This window comes from Miniopterus natalensis, chromosome 6, assembly GCF_054644295.1.
Source record: "Miniopterus natalensis isolate mMinNat1 chromosome 6, mMinNat1.hap1, whole genome shotgun sequence".
Taxonomy (NCBI): Eukaryota; Metazoa; Chordata; class Mammalia; order Chiroptera; family Miniopteridae; genus Miniopterus; species Miniopterus natalensis.
Genome location: NC_142086.1, coordinates 79,464,656 through 79,487,788, shown reverse-complemented (window position 1 = coordinate 79,487,788; position 23,133 = coordinate 79,464,656).

The following is a 23,133-nucleotide window of genomic DNA, read 5'->3' as shown; positions in this document are numbered from 1 at the left end:
CCGATTGAATGAGGCCCACCCGTGCTATAGAGAATAATCTGCCTGCTTAAACTTTACAGCATACATGCTAATCTCCTCCAAAAAGTATCTTCACAGAAACATCCAGAATAATGTTTGGCCTGATTTTGGAACATGTGGCCCAACTAAATTGACAGATAAAATTAATAATTATAGCCCCTCTTAGAGCCTATAATCTTCTAGCCATCATTTTAGTGCCATAATGTTAAATTGAATAATGTGTCTGGCCATTCATTCGGGTGACATCATTTCTCTTTGCAGTGAATAGTTTGGAGCCAAAACTTGTCTCTCAATAACCCACTTGCCCTAATATTTTTTCCCATTGAGTAGATAGTCTTTAATGGTCCAGTTGGGTAATATTCATTAATTAATATTTTTAAATTTTATTCACATCCATCTTTGAGTTTATATGTAAGTATGGAATTTTAATCAGTGTTTTTGAGACTATACTTTTTACTTAAATGAGTTACAATAATAAATCACTGAGCTTTGAGCTGGAGTGGATAAGCACTTGTTATACTTGTTAATAAGGATTCAATAATGTAATTGTTCTGTTATGGTTTTTGCTTGAGGTTGCATTTTTAGTGAAAGTCGTGTGCTTTATTTGTACCGAAAAGCATACAAAGCACATTAGGTGATAACTTGGATATCAGTGTGTGTGTGTGTGTGTGTATAAACAAAGAAGTAAGCAACAGCTGAACACACAAAAAAAGATGTTAAGGGGGAGACAGTTATGGGATATTATCAAGCAAAGTAAACATGGGTATGGCTGTTATGCAGATTTAAGTCCCTACCTTCCTCATTTATAAATTTCTAAAGATTTAGTCACCCTTATATTTCTGGTACGGAGAGGGAGCACCCTTAAAGATGGAGATGTCCCTCATGAATGTAAATTTATCTTACAAAGAGTAGCTTCTCACTTTTCAGAGACTTCCCTACTGTTTTCTCTACTATTTCTTAAAAATAATCAGCCTAAAATAATCCCCATGTCAAAGGGACATATTTAGGTATGACAAGTTCTGCTCTCTTTGAGTGTAATAAAAGCTCATTTACAAAAATCAAGTGATTTTGTAAATCCCATAAATATTATGTTTCCCACCTCTTCTGTTTTAGGGGCAAAATTATATTCAAAAGTTAAGATTGGTTTGCCAGTATTTAACTCATATTTTTTTTATCAGGAAAGTTGGAGTTTCCCTTTCCACACTGAGTGCTGGGGGTGGAGTCCTTACAATATCTAGAGAAAAATAATTTTCTGAGACTTGCAGGGGAAGATAAGTGGTTTTTATAGGCATGGAATTACATCCTGGATTTCCAAAGTCCCATTTCCCTTCATCCAGTCCTGGAAAAAGTGTAATTGTGTTTCAGTAGAGCTAAAAGCAAAGCCAGTGTCCAGAGTTTCTGTTCCATGTTGCAGAGGGCTCCAGGTTGGCAGCAGGCTAGTTACAGCCCATTGAGGTCGCCATGGCTGTGGGACATGTGGGCCAATGCAGGAAGCAGGAGCGTGAGGGCCCCACAAGCCAGGAGCCAACCAAAAGGAACCAAGAGAGCGAATGCCTTTTTCAGGGAATTAAGAATCCCAAATTTTCCAGAGCTTGAGGTGGGTGGCCACACCCATTCTGGCCAATGACCTGTTTGCAGCTATGACTGAGAGAAAACTCCTTTACTAGTCCCCCTGACTTTACTGGGCGTGCATCTGTCTCCCCCCTGTCCAGTCCCTTCCCCCCGTGATCTGCAGGGACTAGGCCGGTGGGTCCCCGTGGAGTGTAAAGCTGCGGCTTCCTGGCAAAGCTGCCCTAGCGACCTGCGTATACTATTTGGCCTCCCCTTTGCTCCTTTCCTGTTATTAATAACTAGGTTAATTACAACAGTATCAGATTCACTGCAGGAATTATAATGATTTCACAAGCCAATAATAGCATGCAGGATAATGTCTCTTAATAAGCCAATAAAAAAATAGCATCCTCCGAAGCAATGATGGATTAATTACACGATTGTTCTAGGCGAGGGGACATAAGGATGAAGTCTGAATTTAATTAAGGTGTAACTTTATACCAGTTGATCCTAGGTGGAGGCAACTTAGCCAACTAAGATCTGATGTCCCGCTGCCAGAGCCAAAAAGGAAAATTTTGTTGTTGCCATAGGGCACCTTGCTAAGACGTGATGACACCAGTGCTGATGGGCGAGCTGATTTTTGTCTTCAGGTAAAAGAGCGGCCTTACCATGGCAGGAGCCAAGGCCCCAAAAGTCCTCAGAGAGCTATTTCGATCAGCAAAGAGTCACCTTGCTCAGACTGAATCTGTCCCATAGTCCTAACAAACTCCCCGCATTTATCATCTAAATGTCTCCTTGCCATCGCTGCTTCTTGAGATGTTTGTTATTGATAAGCCCCTAGCTATGCCCCTCAGCAGCTGAGGTGCTGTGTGCTTATCAAGAAGAAAAGATGAAATGGTGACATCTGGAGGTGTCTTACTTCGATTAATATCAAAACAACTTTAACCCTGAAAAACACTTTCATTCTTGTCATAAGCAAGTGGATCTGAAATAATATCAAAACAATACCCTGTCTTTATTTTTTTCATATTAGGTAGAACTCTGATGCAGTAAGAAAATCTACTTTTAAAATAGTTAATTTTATAATCTGCGCCCTTATTTGCTAAGCTAATACAACCCTTACTGTCTAGAATCCCGGTGGGATGCTTTACTAATGTGTGATCACTGCATGTTACTTTTGAATATACGAATCTAAAATTTCTACCACACCACGTGTCAGTCACAGTGCAATGGAGTTGGTAAAGGGCCTGAGAAAGCACGTTGGTTTTCATTTGAGGAACTTCTGATCTCACTTGTATGCAGAGCAATTAATTGTGAAATCCTCCGTGTGCCCTGCGAAAATGCCTCGTATCTCAACCACTAACGAAGGCTTCCTTTTGAGACTAATAAGGTGGCTGAATGATAAGTGAGTTTAAAATCAGCATCCATCTGTTTTACATGTATATAGAAGGTACATTCTTTAACATTCCGTGTGATTTCTGAAAGTTTGCATTAACCTTTATATGCATTCTTTAATTTTTAAGAATTTTTTTAGCGTATTGTGAGTTTTCCATTATATACACATTAAAGAAACTTATATTCCTATTTTCTTATTTATATTCTGTTCATCATAAAGGGGTTGGAAATACAGAGAAAAAATACAAAGTGGGGATCATCAGCTTATAACTATAATGAAGGCAAAAATAAACAATTTGAGCACACATACAGAAAAATATACATATTTGCATATATACACATTGTCAGTTGATATGAGAAGTATTAGATAATGCTCCAGAAACAGAGAAAAAAGTAACAACATTCACTTGGGAAGAAAGGGAAGGACAAGTGATATAGAAAAGAAAATATGAGCTTTCTGAGATAGCGTAGTATGGAGCGGAGATTCAGGAAAGGAGAGAAGAATTAAGTACAAAATTATGAATGTAAGAAAAGTGCTTCTGATGTAAATATAATAATCTTAGTATGAGGATAGATTTTGTTGGACGGTCTCTAATGATAAGCCAGTGTTGTATGACATGGCAGTAACTTGGGTTTATACTTATAGGCTCTGTTGAAATACTAAAGAAGAGATAAGCACATGACTATATTATATATTCATAATACACTCAGCATGTGTTAATCATGTTCTCAAATATTTATAACAAACTACAATGCTGTAATAGAGTTAGCACAGAGCAAAATGATACATGCTCTTTTAAAATTTTTATTAAGCATTATATACAATGTCAAAAGATTTAAATTCGTTGAACAAAATATGCATTACCCAAATGGTATTAAATTACATAATACCTAACATTCAGATTTTTAAAAATACATTATTACCAGTCATCTTGATATTTTAAAACTAAATAAAAATTGTAGAAAAAAAGACAAAGCATTTGAGTCTGCTGATATCATGCACAGTGATTATAGATTCCTTTATAGCTAAACATAATAAGCAATTTCTTATTCACATTTTGCAAATAAAAAAATGTTAAAAAACCATAAGTATTTTGTTTTGAAAAATAAAGTTGAAAAAAAAATTTAGAGTAATTTAATTATAATGAGAATCACACAGAAGTTTATATATATATATATATATATATATATATATATTTTTTTTTTTAAATATAAAATTTAAAATTTATTGATTTCAGAGAGGAAAGGAGGGGGGAGAGAGAGAGAAACATCAATGATGAGAGAGTCATTGATCGAGCCCACAACTCGGGCATGTGCCCTGACCGGGAATCGAACCTTGATCCCCTGGATCCCCGGTCGGTGCTCAACCGCTGAGCCACGCCTGGCCGGGCCATAAGTTATATTTGACCATGGGTTGGGGGGAAGAAATCCTTATATTTAACGCATACTTTTAGATTATAAAGTTCTAAGTTTGTAAATCAAAAAGAACAGTATCATTGTATAATTGATATATAAATATCAACTGAATCAAGATAATCATCATACTTTATATTAATAAAGTGGTCATCTATACTGCTTCTAAATAAATTTTCCCCAGGAAATTTCGCAGATATTTGGTTGAGTTATTTCTTGTCACAAAACATTGATGGGTACACAGTGCAAATAAAGGATATTGTAATTATGCCAGTAATCATAATTATCTTATATATTAACATTTGTTATAATAATGACATAAACAAAATATGCATGTGCATAAATTTAATGAATGTGCGTAAATTTAATGCCCATGTATAAAGGAACATGGTGAAATTTATGTAAAAAATAAAGATAACCAACTTTTTAAATCAACAAATTAAAATTACTTTAGCCTAAATTCTGTAATCTAACTGGAATAAAACAGCTAGATGTTTTTTCTACACAAATAGGTATAATTTTTTTAACAATAACAAAATTTTGTTTTAAAAGGTACAAAGAGCTTTCTCCTATTATAAAATATCATGTGTAATATTTCAAACTGTTGACATATCTAAGCAGCATTTCATTTTTTGTCAAGTGGTTCTTCTATTTTGCTAATCGAATTGACATCTTTTTAAAAATAAACTATCTTCTACTCTAGTCCTAGATGACAATGCTTTCATTTTACTTGATATACATGATAAAAATGTAAAAATGTGGCATTTAATGTGGAGTGTAAGTTCAGAGCTAACTCTGCAGTCATCAGGTGAAATGAAAGAAACAGCAGCTTTGAAAACTGAATTTGAAAAGTTAATAGGAATTTTGAACTTTAAGTGTTTCTATATTTCTAGTTGGCACATCCCCTAACCTTTGGTTCATCTGCTTATGTTGCATTTTGAAGTAAAAGGATAGGAATATAACGAGAAATGAAAAATATTGCTAGTAAAATGTGTATTCGGTTTAGCGATAAAGCAATCTGCAGTCATTATCCATGGTATTAGTGCACTCAACACTTTGTCTTTTCTCTACAATTTTTATGTAATTTTTAAATATCAAGACGATTGTTAATAATTTATGTTTAAAAATCTGAAAGTTAGGTATCATGTAATTTAATACCATTTGGATAAAGCATATTTTGTTTGTTGAATTTAAGCCTTTTGACATTGTATATAATGCTTAATACATTTTTAAAAAGAGCGCTTCTCTTTACGCTATGTGCTAACCTATTATGGCCTGTGGTTTGTTATGAATATTTGAGAACATGATTAACACACCCCAAGTGTATTATACAGAGGCCAGGTTACAGGAAATTTGTGTCAGTACTGAGTCAGTTGTACAAAGAATCTTTTGATCTCTGACCTGGACTATGCGCAGGCCTTTGGAAAGAAAAGCAAGACTGGAAATGGGACCCTGAAGGGGATCTAGGGCGATGCAGGCGCTTAAACCAGGGGCTGTAACAGAGCCTGGCGCCTGCCATGCTGCGGGCACCTTCCCGCAGCCCATCTCGCCCAGGACTTCGTGCACCCGCTTGAAAGCTGCTACGGGCTGCCTGGACCTCAGGGAGGGCAAAGTGAGAGGGAGGAGCTATTTACAGCTATTTAAATCTACATAAAGATTATATGAGGAAACAGACCAAACCTACTGGGCTAATTGTACAGGTAAAGTACAGAAATTGAACTTTCCCTCTATGTGAACTTTTAGAATGGGAACAGGCCCAATCTGGTATCACATTTTTAGAAGATAGGGTAATAAGTGTCAGACAATTATATTGGCCTTGCAGTATTCCGTTAGGTTTTATAACATACCTCAGTCTTAATTAAGACACAAGCCTTCATTAGTACATATTCTATTTAACAGGATTTATCACTATTACAATTTTCCTATAATAGGCTAGCTTATATTCTTTTCAGTGGACAACGATATCACCCATTATTATTTTATTATTATTATTATTATTATTATTATTATTATTATTACAATGTATTGTCACTCTGCAGGGCAGATACTGTGTTTGATATTTTATCTTTTATTTGTTTATTATTTCTAACCACTCGGAAAGGAAGGATTATTATGTTAAAATTGTATATGCTCATGGTCAAGGAGGTTGCTTAAAATATATATATTCTTCCCTATAAATGGAGAAACTGGAACTTAATCCTGGTATGTCTGGTATAACATCTGTGCATCTTTTCCTGCCCATTTCTGGATGGAGTCTCTGAAAATGCTTTGAAGGATATTAAAATGTGACAAAATGCATTTTACTGTACAGATTTAGTTAAGTGAAAGCAGAACAAAAACTGCTGGAGAAAGAAATCAAAAGAATTATTGAAAATTACATATGGTAAAGCATTGATGAAATATTACATCTTTTATTTGAAGAGTATTAGCTCTATGTATTTGATTATAGTGTTAGCATCCCACTTTCCTCCACAGGGAAGGATGGTAATAATATTTTCATTGTAAGCTAACTTTTTAACTCCCTTTTTAATGTACTTTTATTGGAAAAAGATAATTTATATTCAGACATGGGCAAAGTATTTAGCTTGTGTTAGACTGCATTTCATAAATAGTCACACTTTTCAATATGTCTAATGGAATAATTACTTTTAAATAAAATGCAAGCCTGGCTGGCGTGGCTCAGCAGTTGAGCATGAACCTAGGTTCCAGGTGATCGGGGTTCGATTCCCGGTCAGGGCACATGCCCGGGTTTTGGGCTCGATCCCCAGCAGGGTGTGTGCAGGAGGCAGCTGATCAATGACTCTCATCATTGATGTTTCTCTCTCTCCCTCTCCCTTCCTCTCTCTGAAATCAATAAAGACATATTTTAAAAATAAATAAAAATAAAGTGCTTTGAGGTGAGAACATTGTCACAATGTATTAGAAAGAAAATAGAAACTGTATAAACTACTTTAATATATTAATATTAAGTGTGGATTAAAAACTACTTAAGTCACTAGGAAGCAGTAAGAGTTAAATCAGGTTCAAAAGTGCAAACCACTTAGTACAAGTCTACAAAATTATTAATAATGTCAGGTCATTCATAATACTGAAAGCAAAAATAAAAAAAAACTTGAAAATGCATACTTTGTGTAGTCTGCTTTAATAATCTTGGACCCATTTATCTATTTATTAAATTACTTAGCAGATTTACTGATATATAATCAATATGCAATACTAATCACACATTTAAAGTCTCCAATTAATGGTTTTTAGTATACTAATACAGTCATACAACCATCACCATAGTTGATTTTAGAATATTTTCATCACCTAAACAAACAAAATCCTGTCCTCATCAGCGGTTTTTCCCGTTCCTTCTCCCTCCATCCCTAGGCAACTACAAATCTACTTGTATCTCTACACACTTGCCTATTCTGGAACTTCCTATAAATGAAAGCATAGAGTTAGTGGCCTTCTGTGACTGGTTAACTTTCATCAACATAATGTTTTCAAAGTTCAATACTTCCTCTCTTTGTATTATTGGATAATATCCCACTGTATGCCTGTGCCACATGTAGTCTAGCCATTCATAACTTAATGGGCATTTTGCATTGTTTCCACTCTTTGGCTAACATGAATAATGGTATTAACATTCATGTACAAGTTTTTGTGTGGACATATGGTTTGTTTACTGTGCAGTGTATACCTGAGTGGAAATACTGAGTCATGTTACAATTTTGTGTTTAACGTTAGGATGAACTGCCAAACTGTTTTCCAAAGCAGTTATATCATTTCATATTTCAAGTAGGACGGTTCCAACTTTCCTAAATTCTTACCAACACTTGTTACTGTCTTTGATTATAGCCATTTTATATATTAATATCACCTTGTAATTTTACTTTGCATTTCCCTAATATCTAATGACACTGAGTATCTTTTCATGTACATATTGGCCATTTGTGTATCATTTTTAGAAAAGTATCTAATTCCTTTCTTCAATTTCTAGCTTAATTCTTTATCTGTTATTGTTGAGTTGGAAATATTCTTATATATTCTGGACACAAGTCCTACGATTGATATAGGATTTGCAAATATTTCCTCTCATCATGTGAGTTTTCTTCTCACTTGTTTTTGATGACAATATTTGAGGAACACAATTACTAAGTTTTAATGAAAATGTATCAATTTTTATTTTTTTACATTTTTCTCTTGTAACTTGTGCCCTTGATACAGTATCTAAGAAGGCTTTGCTATGCCTGATCCAAGGTCATGCATATTTACTCCAATTTTTTTTTCTAATAGTCATGTATGGTGTAAAAAGTAGTTCAACATTATTCTTTTAAATATGTATCTCATCATCAGTTATCTCATCATGATTTGTTAAAAAAATTACTCTTTGCCCACTAAATTGTCTTTGTAGCCTTGTTGAAAATAATTTACGTTAAAAATATTTATTGAAAATCCTCTATAGAGTTATGAAAACAATTTTAGAATTTGGTGGTCTTTTTGTAAAACAGTAACTTAAGCAGAAAAAAAATGGTGCTATTTGGTAACTTTAAAGTGAAAAATTATACGAAAACAATATTGTGTATAAAAATAATAAAAATAATAATTCTAATAGAAACTAGGAGAAATACCATGTGCAAATACCTGAGTGTGTGGCAGAATGTGTCCTATTCAGAGACAAGAAGGTGCTGTGTGTTGCTGAAAGACAGGCCTGTGTTTCTGGAGGGTAAATTCTAAGAAACACGTAAATAAAATATGAGGCTTTTTGTATGCCATTCTAAGGGATTCAATTTCATTCTGAACATAATGGGAAAGCACTATAAACACTAGCAGAAATGTGACACGGCTGCATGTTATAGAAAGATCACCATAAGGTTGGATAAGAGGGCTGTGAGATTGAAATAAAAGAAGTGTTAAAGTTGATTTTGTAATAGCATCTGCAAGAGATGAAGAGTGCCAGTGAAGAACTAGCAGCAGATGTGACAAAAATAAAATGTGTCTAATAAAGATATTAAAGACATAGAGCAAATTGAATTCAGTAATGGATTGGATAGAGTGTAGTCTTGCATGAGTAGGAAAAATTGAATTACACTTTTTTGAAATTTCCCATTTTATGTGATCTGGTAGTTGTTAGACATTTGGATATATTCTTTAGATGGGAGTTGCAGCCCTCTGCCAATTTTTAAATCAGATTGTTATTTTGTTACAGAGTTTTATTAGTTTATATGTATATAAAATTGGGTATTAACCCCTTATCTGATATATGGTTTATAGATAATGTCTCCCATTCTATAGGTTGCCTTTTAATTTTGTTGATTGGTTAGTTGTTTAGAAGCTTTTTAGTTTGATATGGCCCCACTTGTTGATTTTTGTTTTTGTTTCTTGTGCTTTTGATGTCAAATTCAAAAATTATTGCCTAGACCTATGCCAGACTATATTTCTTTTAGGAGTTTTGCGGTATCAGTTCTTATGTTGTTGTTTTTTTAATTGTCTATTGATGGTTTTTCTGAGTTGAAGTATATTCAGGGTGCTGTGAATGTGGAAGATAAAACGAGACACTAAACACATACACTCATACATAAAACAAAACAAAACAAAACACCAGAAAGTCACCATAGTGTCACTTTTCAAGTCCTAAGCTTGCTAGCCACTTTGCTGTTTATTTCCACCTTTCGAAGTCTTCTTATGGTCCTGTCTCTAATTATTTCCAGACTAGTTGCCTGTGTCAGTGGTTAGGTGAAAGTCCATGCCACCTGGTGTGGCACTAGACACCTGAGGCAAACAGTGTTCATTCTCAGTCCGAGCGGAGCTCTTCCTCATGTCTTTGCTTTCTCTTGATGCTCTAATTACCTTTCCTGTTTACTGTTTTTTAAATCATGGGATCCTACTTTGGTTTTCATAGGATCTGTTATATCAAAGGACTCTTCACCTCCCTCCTCCCAGCGCATACCACGAATATACCGTTTTCTCCTCACGTCTCCAGAGTCCTTTTTGCCAAGGCCCAGGGCCCCCTTTCTCCACTATTGGCTGCTCATATTTCCTCTGTATAGTTTTTACCTTGGAGTTTTTCTTCACATCATTCCTGAGTCTAATCCAAAGTTCCCTAAGTACCACATAGTCTTTATTTATTGTCCTTAATTGTCAAGAGCACAATATTAATTAACTCGATGAGAATAAATTAGAACCAAGTCAAAAATCTGTGAATACTTAGGAGCACAACAGTAAGTTTATTTTAGTCTCATTTTATTACTTAGCTGAATTACAAATTCTGTGTTGAAAATACTCAGCCCCTTTTGCAGTGATGCTGATGGATATATTATGGCACATTTCCTTTGAAGGACTGTGTGCCTGTCTACTATTTATATCTCTCTGTCTCTGTCTGTCTCTGTCTCTGTCTTCATTTCTGTCTGTGTCCATGGGCTCACTGCTCAGCGTCCTTGAGGTCAGTGCTCCACGGATGGGAAAGTCCAAGAGAACATTCCACCTGGCAGATAAATAGTCCCGAAGGCACAGCAACTCACACAGGGAAACAGTGGGGAGGGGACTCTGCTTTCCTCCGAATCCATGATTTCCACCATACTTACTGGGTAAAATAATCCGTCCAAACCCAGTGACAGAAGCATGAAGTCTGAACATCATGGAAGATCTCAGAACAATCTGGCTGATATTCGTACACATCCCATGAAGGCATTTTTGTCTTTTCTGCTACTTTAGCCAGGGTTCCTCCTCTTAGCTTCGCTCTGGAGGTAGTGAGCTGCTTACAAGTGGATGCTATGAGTCTTGTATGTCCACATTTTTTTATTAATGAATTTTTATAATATAGGGATGGGCAATAGTTCGGTCTTCTTTTTGAATGTCTTTTCCATCTGTTTGGTCCTTGTAAGTGATAACTCTGTGGTGTAATCCCGCTTTGAATCTTGTGATCAAACATATTTCAAGAACTAAACTTTTACTTTATAAGATTGTGATAAAACAGTTGATCTGGTTTTCCCCCACTCTACAAATTGTTTAATGCAAAATTTATTCCTTTAGGTTGTGGTTTGCTTATTTAAAAAAACATACATTTTTATCTAAACATTGAAACATTTATATGTGTGTGTGTATATATATATATATATGTATATATATATATATATATATATATATATATACTTCTCTTTTATTTCAGCCCTCTTCATTTCACTCCCTACCATTCTTTGATAATGTCCTTTACTTTGTTTTCTTTGTTCTGTCTCTGAATATTATAGTAGAAAGAGATGGCATTTCCCTGTTCTCTAATTCTTTTTTTATCATGCTTTTACTTGGTGTTTTATTTCACATTCAGGTATCCTTTTCACTTTAAATTACAGGTCTTTAATCGATTTATGGCCATGGATATCTTTTTTTCATTTTTCCTATTAGAATTCCTGTAATATCACTTTAGTAGTTTCTTGAGAATTGATAAACACATGTGGTCAATATCCCTATGTAAGTAAAAGCCTATTGTAAAAAATAAAGTACACAATTAGATGGGCAAAAGAAAGATGGAAATCTATTGTATGCTGGAGTGGAAATGGCAACAGGCATTAATGGTCATAAAATGATAGCCTTATACTTTACTGCATTTGAGTCTAGAATAGGTCATCTGAAAGTCAAAAGATATAACTTTTAAAAAATTACGTCTGTTTTTGCTTCTCATGGAAGTTGTTAGCAAATACAGAATATTTTCAATTCAGTACTTGATACTTAATGAGTGAATTAATGAAGTTTTATTACATTTATTTAATACTTCAAAGCATTGTATTAACTTTTTTTGACATCTAGTAAATGAAAATATGTCATATTAAGGTGTATAGTAATATTTTAATAATGTGTAATGCTATTTTAAATTTTAAAATGTGGCATGTTTAGCCTGGCTGGCATGGCTCAGCAGCTGAGCATCCACCTAGGATCCAGGAGATCATGGTTCGATTCCTGATCAGGGCACATGCCTGGGTTGTGGGCTTGATCCGCAGCAGGGGGCGTGCAGGAGGCAGCCGATCAATGACTCTCTCTCATCATTAATGCTTCTATCTCTCTCTCTCCTCTCCCCTTCTCTCTCTGAAATCAATAAAAACATATTTAAAAATAAAATGTGACATGTTTAGAATTACAGGATATATAAAGCAAAACTAATAATTAATAACATTTTAAAAATAGCCTTTATATAATGATTATTGTGCCCAACTTTGGTCGTGATGTTGTAAATATTTCCCAAAGTAAGTAAAGTTGTTTGAACATATGATTTTTGATAACTGTATATAATGTCATCAATATCAACCTTACTTTGCAAATAAAATTTTCATGTTTTTAAGTGTCTTGTCAACTTCAAATTTTGCTGTGATAAATAGCAATCAGAATTACACAAATTATAATAAAACATATTTTACTAAAAATCTTGGATAAAAATTAGTCCATGAATATTTGTATATTTGTCAAAGAGGTGTAGAGCCAAGGAAAAACGTTATCTCATTTTAAATTGCTTGGTTTATACTCAAAGCACTAGCTTATGCACATATGTATAGCACTGCACTATCATCAGAATAGAATACAATTACATGTAATTACATTTATTTTAATTCACTTTATTGCATTTAAATGCATATTGATTTAAAATATACCTTGATAAAAAAACAACTGTTTTAAAATATTTTTAATTGTTACATTAATTTTTGAAAATAATTACAAAAAAATAAATATGCAAAATGTCCAACACATACTATTCAGAGGTAATTCTCATTAATTTTCCTTCCCTGAGTAGTCCTGCATTTGCTGAGAACAGCAAAGCGTAGCATGGTGTGCTTCTGTATGCAAGGCTTTTCAGAATACCTAGGCATGAAGCCTTTTGGGTTGTTTGTAAACATTTGCTTTAGAGACACAACTTTTTATCCTTAAAATAAAGTTCAACCACAGATAATGAAAAACAGCAGAACTTACATCTCTCACCTCTCTAATTTCCATTGGCCAGAAGCAAAGCTTTATCATCTTTAGCAAATCTCTTTTTGAATGTTTCCATTTCTTAAAAAAAAAAAATTATAGTTTTACGTTTGTATTTTTGGAATATTTCTGCCAAGAGAAACTAAAAGTTCTCACTAAGGAAAAATAAAACTCGCTCCTATCTGTCCCCACCTGTACACCATTCTGCATATATTTTGAATATAATTTATCATAACTTTTTGCTGTTTCAGCATTGTATCACAACATTTTAATAGTGAGGTAATTATTACTTTAGATGTGTATCTACCATATGATGATTGTATTTCTCTATGTGTGCAGTTTGTTTCCTCTAAAACTAATAGTAGACTCATTTACTGTTTGCTTAATTTTCTATGTATCCGCAATAAAATATGCCTTAACTTTCTACCAGAAGTATAGTCCTGCCCGGCCGGTGTACTCAGTGGTTGAGCTTCGACCTATGAGCCAGGAGGTCATGGCTCGATCCTGGGTCAGGGCAAATGCCCCAGGAGGGGGTGTGCAGGAGGCAGCCGATATGACTATCTCATCACTGCTTCTCCCTCTCCCTTCCTCTCTCTGAAATCAATGAAAAAACATATATAAAAAAAGAAATATAACTTCCCTCTCAATACATCCATCTAGTTTAGCAGTTCCATTTGTTTCTTGCAGAAAGTCCTGTTCAAGTACATCTTACTATTTCTTTATGGAGCCTACTGATGTTTTGCATGAAGAATCTAATTAATGTTCTTTTTTTCAGGATATTAATATTATTGAATTAAGTGTTCTTTTGCTTTTTTACTTTCTCTTGAATTTTCTCTTTCTTTGGTTTCCTTCTATGTGTCTGTTTGCTCTGGCATCTCTGTTTCATGTCAGAGGTTTTCTGCAAATATCTGCTTAGCTCTTCATATTAAATAGCAAGGCGTCATCAAAGTTAATCGGAAGTTCGGTGTCCGTTGTTGATTATTTACTTTATTTTGGAGTAATCTTTCCAGACCCTTACAGATAGGATAAATAAAATTTTAAAAAAAGAGTATCTATAAGCTTTTTGTCTTAGATTGATTACCAGAGAAGAATTTTCGGTGCCCCATGTGTGATTTTAAGCCTGGCTCCCATGTTCTCAGAGCTAGCGGGAGAAAGGGTCTTGGGAGGTGTTCTCACCTCTGCTCTGAAATAGACTTTATCACCATTCCCACGTTTAAACGACCTCAGCTGTGCCTTAGGGCCCCCTCTGAGTCTCTTCAGTCCAGTGTCCTCAGAGAGGAAATGCATAGCTGCCTGTGAAAGGCTGAAGGAGCCGCTTGCCAGCCTGCAACCCGGTGAAGGGCACCGGGGCTCTACTTTCTGTGTCTACGGATGTCTTGCGACTGCTCCTCTTGTGAGCTTCACAGGCTCCCCACAGCTTCAGAGGCGCTTGGTTTACCTCCTTCCCGAGTCATTCTGAGAATCTCCGCCGTGCTCGCAGCTTCCCATAGCGCTTACTGATTCTCTCATCACCTCTCTGCTTTCTGTTTCCACGACTTGGGTATTTTTGTTTGTTGTTTTTGGTTTTTTCTTGTTCATTGCCTTGATCACTTGGGTTTATTTATTGTTTTTTATTGGTTTATTTATTTATTTTCATTTTAAAAATAGCAGCTTTAAACTGTTGTATTCATTCCAAAATGCTTACCTGATGCCCTTGTATATACTCTTAGTGTTTTCCTGATTCTTTAAAATTAGGATGAACTACCTTGTTCTGAGATCTTAACAGTACACAAGAAATAAAGATTTTTTTTTTTTTTATAGGATAAAATGTACTTCTCATATAAAGGACAGTGACTAACTTATTTGGAAGGTTAGCATCAGTTGAATTTTTCACATCTTCCAAAAATCAAGTGAACTATAAAGCAAAATGTGTTCATTTATAAGTTTTAGAAAAATTAAAAATGCAGCATTCTGTGAGTTCATGTACTCTGGCCACTCAATCAATTTTAGAGGTTATTAAATGCTTAATTGCGAAGTTACATTAAACAGATACTTAAATGACAAATTAGAGTTAGCCAAAACAAAAATATGGAAAGACTATTTTAAGATAGTCAGTCAAGCGTACCCTGAATCCAGAAAGGACGTAGCATATTTCATCCTAAGTAATGCCTGTAAGACCAAACAATGGAATACAAATGTGTGACAGGGCTGCAAACATGCTGGGAAAGTCCACGGGGAAAAACCGTGGTGTGGAGTAGCAGCCATACGATAGATTATAAAATCTGTTACTATGATAATAGAAACAACAGTTTAAACGATGTTTCAGATGGGAAGCCCTTTCCTTATAAGAAGCAGGAGAATGATAAAAATCAATTTTTACTCAATGAGTATTGATGGCATGTGGCTAGGAAAAGCATGAGTTTATGGCTTGAAGCCAGTAAAAAAACAATTACAGTGACCAGACAACAGACTTTGGTGATTTGGGCCAAAATACAGACATAAAATAGTAAAAAAAATCTGGATTATTATGAAATAAAATCCACAGGGATTTGTGTTTCTTGATTACGAGGGATAAAGAAAAAACTGGCATCAAGGTTGACAGTTTTCTCATTTTTGGTTTTATATATTTATTAATCCACATCTGAGGATATGTTTTCATTGATTTGAGAGAGAGAGAGGAAAGGAGAGGGAGAGAGAGAGAAACATCGATCAGTTGCCACCAGTACCTGCACCCCTTCCGGGGATAGACCTGCAACCTGGGTATGTACCCAGACCCGGAATCAGCCGGCAACCTCCAGGGCACGGGACTACACTCAACCTACTGAGCCACACTGGCCAGGGCTCTAGGTTTTGCAGAGAAGGCAGAGAGGATATGATGGAGGAGCAGCAAGTGTGGCGGGAGGACAATCAGGAGGGTGCGCGGACTGTACCACCGGGGAGGAGTGTGTTCTGAGAAGCAGGAAGAGGTCTGCTGCAAAGTCGGATCAGAGAAGGCCTGAAAAATATTCATCCGACTAGCTAAGAGCTAGTGACCCTGATGTCAAGGAAATGACCAACCCTGAATTTATTTTCTGCTTCCTGCATTTTCTCTTTCTTTACTGTTTTTATATCAGTAAATATAATGTGTAATTAACAAAATTAAATAACATGGGAAGAAGTCAGTGTTTGAACACTTGTGTACATGCATATTAGGCAAGTGTGGGAAATATTAATATTATTTATGCTTATTTGTGCATTAATGAAAGGCCTCGCTAGTTGTTTTCTAATCACCCACTTTTGTTAACTGATCAGCTCTGATGAGAATATTAAAATGCTGTGGTTTTAGTTGCTAACATTCCGTTCAGACATTTGAAACATGATTTAAATGATAATTTCTATTTGTTTAGAATTATTTCAAATAGCTCATTCTTGAGCATAAGGAAAAGTTGATTTTCTTCTCCTAAGTAGAAAAGCTTTCCTTGTTAAAGAAAGAAAACCTCCTGAGACATCCCTTTAAAATATGAAAAACCAGAAATGCATCATGAGATTGTGCTATTGTTTGTAACAACGAAACGCGCCAAGATCATTTGTCACATGGTAAGGGGTGCAGACAGATTAAAATTTAGACACCTGTAACATCAAGTTCTCCAAACTTGATTCTTTCCTAACCAGCCACCTCTTGCCTCAAAATCGAAGAGTGATATTTATAAGTGGACGATGAAATATAACCACATTATTGTTTTAAAAATATATCCTTATTGATTTCAGAGAGAGGAAAAGAGAGGGAGAGACAGAGATAGAAGCATCAATGATGAGAGAGTATTGATCGACTGCCTTCTGCACGCCCCGTACTGGGGATCGAGCCCAAAACCCGGGCATGTGCCCTGACCGGGAATCGAAACCCAATCTCCTGGATCATAGGTCAATTGATGCTCAACCACTGAGCCATGCCGCTTGGGCAAGACCACATTATATTTTAATTCTATCTTAATATTTGACTTCAAAAATCAATATAGAATGTGATTGGCTATGGTTCTGCATAGAGAGGCCTCATGTTATCCAGGCGATATTAACCTCAGTAGGCAGATTTGCCTTCATCTACAGAAAGTCCACAAACTTAAAATATGAATAAAGCTTATTGTATGAAAAGAAAACAAATCCTAAATACATCTGACAGCCAAAAAAGGCTTAGGAGAATCTGAGTCTACACTTCATGCGTTCAAAATTCTGAGAAAAGTATTGTTAGGTGATTTCTTTGTTGTGTGAGCATCTTGGGTACACTTCCACAAACCTAAATGGTATAGCCCACTACACACCTAGGCTATATGATAGAGCCTATTGCTCCTAGGCTACAAACCTGTACAGCATGTTCCTGTACTGAATACTGATAACTATTTGTGTGTCTAAACTTATCCAAATATAAAAGAGCTTCAGTAAAAATTCAGTATAAAATATTTTTAAAAAGTCACACTTGTAGAGAGCACTTACCATGAATGGAGCCTGCAGGACTGGAAGTTGCTCTGAGTGAGGAGTGAGTGAGTGAGTGAGTGAGTGAGTGAGTGAGTGAGTGAGTGAAGGCCTAGGACAGTAAAACTAAAGGCCTAGGACAGTAAAACTAAATTAAAACCAACCTGAGATACCACTACATAAATACCAGATTGATTAAAATCCAAAAGGCACAAAATTCCAAGTCTTATTGTAAAGGATCTGGAAAAACTTGCAGATGTAGAATAAATGAACTCTTGTACAAGGTTGGTGGAATTGAAATTAGTACAGTTATGCCAGAATATACATTAGCATTAAATATTCTCATAACTTATGACACAAGATTTCTCATAAGGAAACAGCCAACAGATATGAGTGCAGCACACATGTCCATCAAAATGCAAAGACACATCTATTTTGAGGCATTATATAGACTATCACAAAACTGGACCTGACCCCAGTGACTTTTATCAGTTGAACAGATAAATAAATGCTAGAAAATTAGGTAAGTGTCAGGTTATTTCCATCATTCATTTCCAACTCAGAAACTCCTGCTTGTGCACATGTCCCTAGATGTGTATCTGAGCTGCTCTCACACAAGGGTTATTTTGCTTCATGCTTGACTGTGTTCCTCTCATGCTTTGACAGTCAATGTAGACAGATACTCTTTCAAAGTCACACTCAAAATTAATATAATTTTCAACATAAAGGGTACTGACCCTGAAACTTTAAATCTTCATCTTTCCTGACTTCCTCTGGGTTTCCTTACCTGCAATGTGCAATAGACAACTTTTATCCAGAACAAAAGGTGTACCAGGTGGTCCTGTAGTCTCTAGTGGGATTCAACTTAAATCAAAGGTCATATAAGGCTTCCCAGGGCATCAATTTTGCAAGTGATTGAGGATGTGGAATTATAAATTATACCTGGATTTGACCTAACCTGCCTCCAAGATTTCTTCACTTACTCATCTCACTTCTCTATAAGTCCCCAAAACCCCTTACATAATGCTAGTGTTAATCGCATTGCCAGCTCTACAGTTCAGGTGCCTCTCATGTCTATGACTCTCATTCCCTCTAATTCAACTTGTCTGGAACAGGACACATATTTAGCTATCTCAGTCCTAAACTTTATGCTTTTTCCCTGAGTGCCACTTTGCATGCCTTAAGAAGACTGTGGATGATGGTTGTTCGCGCCTCCTTGGAGAGTCTGGGGGGACAGGGAGAATTTTATCTCTCAGACATGCTCAGTTAGTCTCAGAAGGGCAACCGTCTCCCCCAGAGAATGTGTTCGAGACGCGAGCTAAGCGCGCCACTCTGGTTTCCCACTCCCACCCCCACTTCTGCTCACTCCCAGGCTACAGTCAGACATTTCCATAATTCAAAACATTTCTCATGTGTTTCCTGCTTCTACGATGGTTTGTTCCTGTAGAAGTCCTCTTATATTTTGTTTATAACATTTACTTTTAAATTACCATCTTATTTAAAATTTGAACATTTTTTATAGTTAGGCTATAAAACTTAACTATACCTTAGTTTGGGCTTTAAACACTCAAAACTCCCAGAACATGTTACATGTTTAGTAAATGTTTCTTTTTTATTTACTCTCTTTTACTTTCCATTGTTTTTCTGTGGCTAGGAAAGAGAAAGGGCGTGCGGTAGAAAGAGAGAGAGAGAGGGAGGGAAGGAGAGAAAGGAGGTGGAAGGAATGAAGAAAGGAGAGCAGGGAGGGCAAAAAAGAAACCATAGAGGCAGAAAAATGTCCTTGCTTCAGTGCCCATCATCTGTCAGGGTCTAGGATGGTTGTGACATACATGAGATCAGGGATTCTGACAGCATTGGCTTAAAAAGGACTTTAGGAGCCCTTTAAAATAAAAATAAAATAAATAAAAATGCAAAAAATAAAATAAGAAGGGCTTTAGGAAATAAGAGGTGTGCAGAGTTATAGGCATCATGGTGTTCTAATGTACGTATTTTGGATAACTTGAATGGATAAAATTTTATTAGGCAATTTCTATCTTTGCTACAATACAACTTAATATTTCTCTGACCCTTATAAAGTATGGATTCCTGAACAATATACATCCACACAACTACTTAGTATAGACTAACTATAAAATACTTTCCTGCCTTAATATTAAATTTACTTTATTTTGTGAAAAGAAATCAATCACTGAGACTTTGAAAAGAATAAAACAGGAGTCAGTGAATTAATGTCTACATGTAGAAATGACTTCAGTTGGAAGACACATAGCCTATTTACCTTCATCCTAAGCACTTAACCCATTAATCTGATGAATATAGACAGTAATTTGTGATGACTTAAACTTCAAAGTTCTATTTTTCTCTCAAATGCATAAGGTTTGTTTTATTTTCATTCTTTGGGTCATTGCCTTAAGTCCCCATTTAACACTACTTGTGAAAAGGCCTTCCTATTGCTAAAATGTGGCCTTTTAATGAAGTTCTTCCTGCGACCAGCTTTAACCTTTGAGCGCACCACTGATGACACGGTATGTAAATGGCCACCTTGATAGTGACATTTGGCAGGACTCCAAGAAAGAGCAAGAGTAGCCAGGAAGTAGTGGACCAAGCTTTTGTTCCTTCAATTTTAAGTAGACATTGTACTTTAACAGCATTTCTTTTGAAACTGAAAAAAAATTATTCTTGGACGTTTTCCTTTTAATTTCTCTGTGTGTGTGTCTCTGTCTCTCTCTCTCTTTCTGCCCCAACCGCCTTCCTTTCCTTTCTCCCGCCTTTCCTCTCTCCCTTCCTCCTGTAATATTTTAGAGCATAGTTTTAAAAAGATTCAACTGTATATAAAATGTTGAAATTCTATTTGCTTTTGTCTTGATATTATTTCCTAAATGATGCTTTAAGAATTATACATATTAGTTCATCAATTGGTATCAATTTAACATTTACAATTGACTTCTTTATGAAATGTGTTTAAAATGTGATATTGAATATTTTATTATAAACTAAAACGCCTGTATATTTGCAGTATCAAAATTGAGAAAAAAATAGTTTAGCAATTTAAGTAAATACGAGATTTGGGTCAAATTAATATTCCTCAAAAAAGAAAATTTTGCTCCCTATTAAACTCTTTTAGAATGGCACACTTACATGCCATTATTCTTTAATCCTACTCGGATTCAATTTTTCATCTTATAAGTTCTTATCACTCTCACTTTTCGCCTTTCTGACTGATAGATTTTCACGCATTGAGAACAAGAATAATGCATTAATTTTTGCATTTCACTCTAATCACCAGTGATAAATTGCCTGAAAGAATTAGGACGTCAAACTTATTAAGCTGAATTTTGGGTTTAATTTGTCTAAGTTTTGACTCTGTATCTTTATTGTGAGGCCGAACAGCAGGAATATTTTTTAAAGTCATTAAGCAAGATTTTGCAATATCTGGGAGGATGTTTATGCATCAGTGGTCCAGTAAACCGCTTTGGTTTATTTTTATGAGAGACTCAGAAATCTTCTAGGAGGAGATTTACTCTGAGCAAAATAGAAGCAAAGAATGATATGATACACTTGCAGCTACGTAGACTACGCATCCATCCCATCCTCAAATGCTTGAATTTATCTCCAAATATCTTTTTTCCTCTTTTCTACTTAGTCATTATTCTATAATGAAATCCCACATCTTATCATTCCCAGGAAGAACACCTTCATGGTGCCTGTGTGTCCCCCGCTCCAGGTCCCACTCATGACTTCCCAGCACATCATCTCTGGTCCTGCAGAGTCTCAGTCCCAGGGCTCTGTAGATGCAGGTGGAGCCACACTGGACCACACAAAACGACCTCTGTAACTCTCAGGCAAAGTCTAGCCTTGGCTTTGCCTAAAGACAGGCCCCTCTGGAGCATTCACTGAACCGAGAAGAGAAGCTATCCCCGTTGAAGGCCTGTGTAGTCGCCTTGGTCACCCCACGTATACAACCACTGACTGAGGGCCGCTGATGACAGTGGGACTTCCCTCTGAGACTTAGCAGTGACAGGAGGGGAAAGACATAAGCTGCTGAGATTATGGCTTGTTTTCTTATTGCTTTAACGCAGTGCAATGCCTTATAGTGAGGAGGGTCCAGTTTAGTGTTTAAGAGCATGAATGCCGGAGCAAATGCCTGAATTAAAATTCAAGCTCCACCACTTAGGGCTGGTGAGGGGCAGGCTAATTAACCTTTGGTGTCAGACATTTTTGAATCTAAAAAACACAGATGATATTAGAATAATATCTTTATCACAGGGCACTTGTAAAGGTTAAATAATATCATAAATGTTAATAATTCAAAACTGTGTTTGACCTGAATTAACAGTACATGAGTATTGTCCATTGTCACTTATTATTTTTAATTCTTTACTAAAATATGTGGGAAGATTGGATAAGTAGGAAGTAAATGACCTACTCTCCCACCTAATGGGAGAATACTACATATGCATTTTTACAAAATGCTTTTATAATTAAGAATAAAGACTATATCAGGTACCTTTTTATATACCCATACATATGATAGATAATTTTGGTCAATTTTCCATAGATGGTAACTGATGATTTTCTATTTCTGCAATTGTTAACAATATTAAAATGCAATTTTGCATACAGTTATTCTGGAGATAGAAACTCATTCTTTTTTATTAAATATTATAAGTGGAATTTCTATAGCTAAAGAAAGCATATTTTAAAGTTTTAGTTGACTTTTGTCAGATATTCTTCTGGAATATTAAACAATATTTTACTATAAATAATTGTGTACAGAATACTTGTTTCTCATAAAAATATACACTTTTCCTTCCGGATACATTTCAAGGGACTATCTTAAATTCCAGCTCTGCCACTTAATAATTTGTACCATATCAAATCACTTATTGTTTAAGCTTGTTTCTTTATCTGGAAAATGAGGATTAATAATAACTACATCATATATTATAATAAGTATTATAATAGCTAATGTTCATATATTATTTAATATCATTTCTGCCACCTAAGTAAGATTTTATTTAATTTTGCCCAACACTAGAATAACATTATATGAGCATACACTGAGACAAAATGGTCATTTAATAAATTTGGAGATTTAATAAAAATTTACTTTCCTAACCTTAGAGTGATAGGTTATTTTCTGAAATGATTAGTTTTAACAAGTTTATTTAATTTTTATATCTGTTTCAGATGTTAAAATGAAGAACCAGGACTATTTTTAAAAATTTACTCTCAGCAGTTTCATGGGCTTTTACTTTCATAAGCCTGTGACTTTGTGATGGGCAGCTCAATAACAGGTTCTAAGCTTTCATTTACTTTGATGTCATAAACATATCATTCTAAGCAGGCTTTTCTTCAGTTGTGTTCCAAGAGTTATTTTTGAGGTTG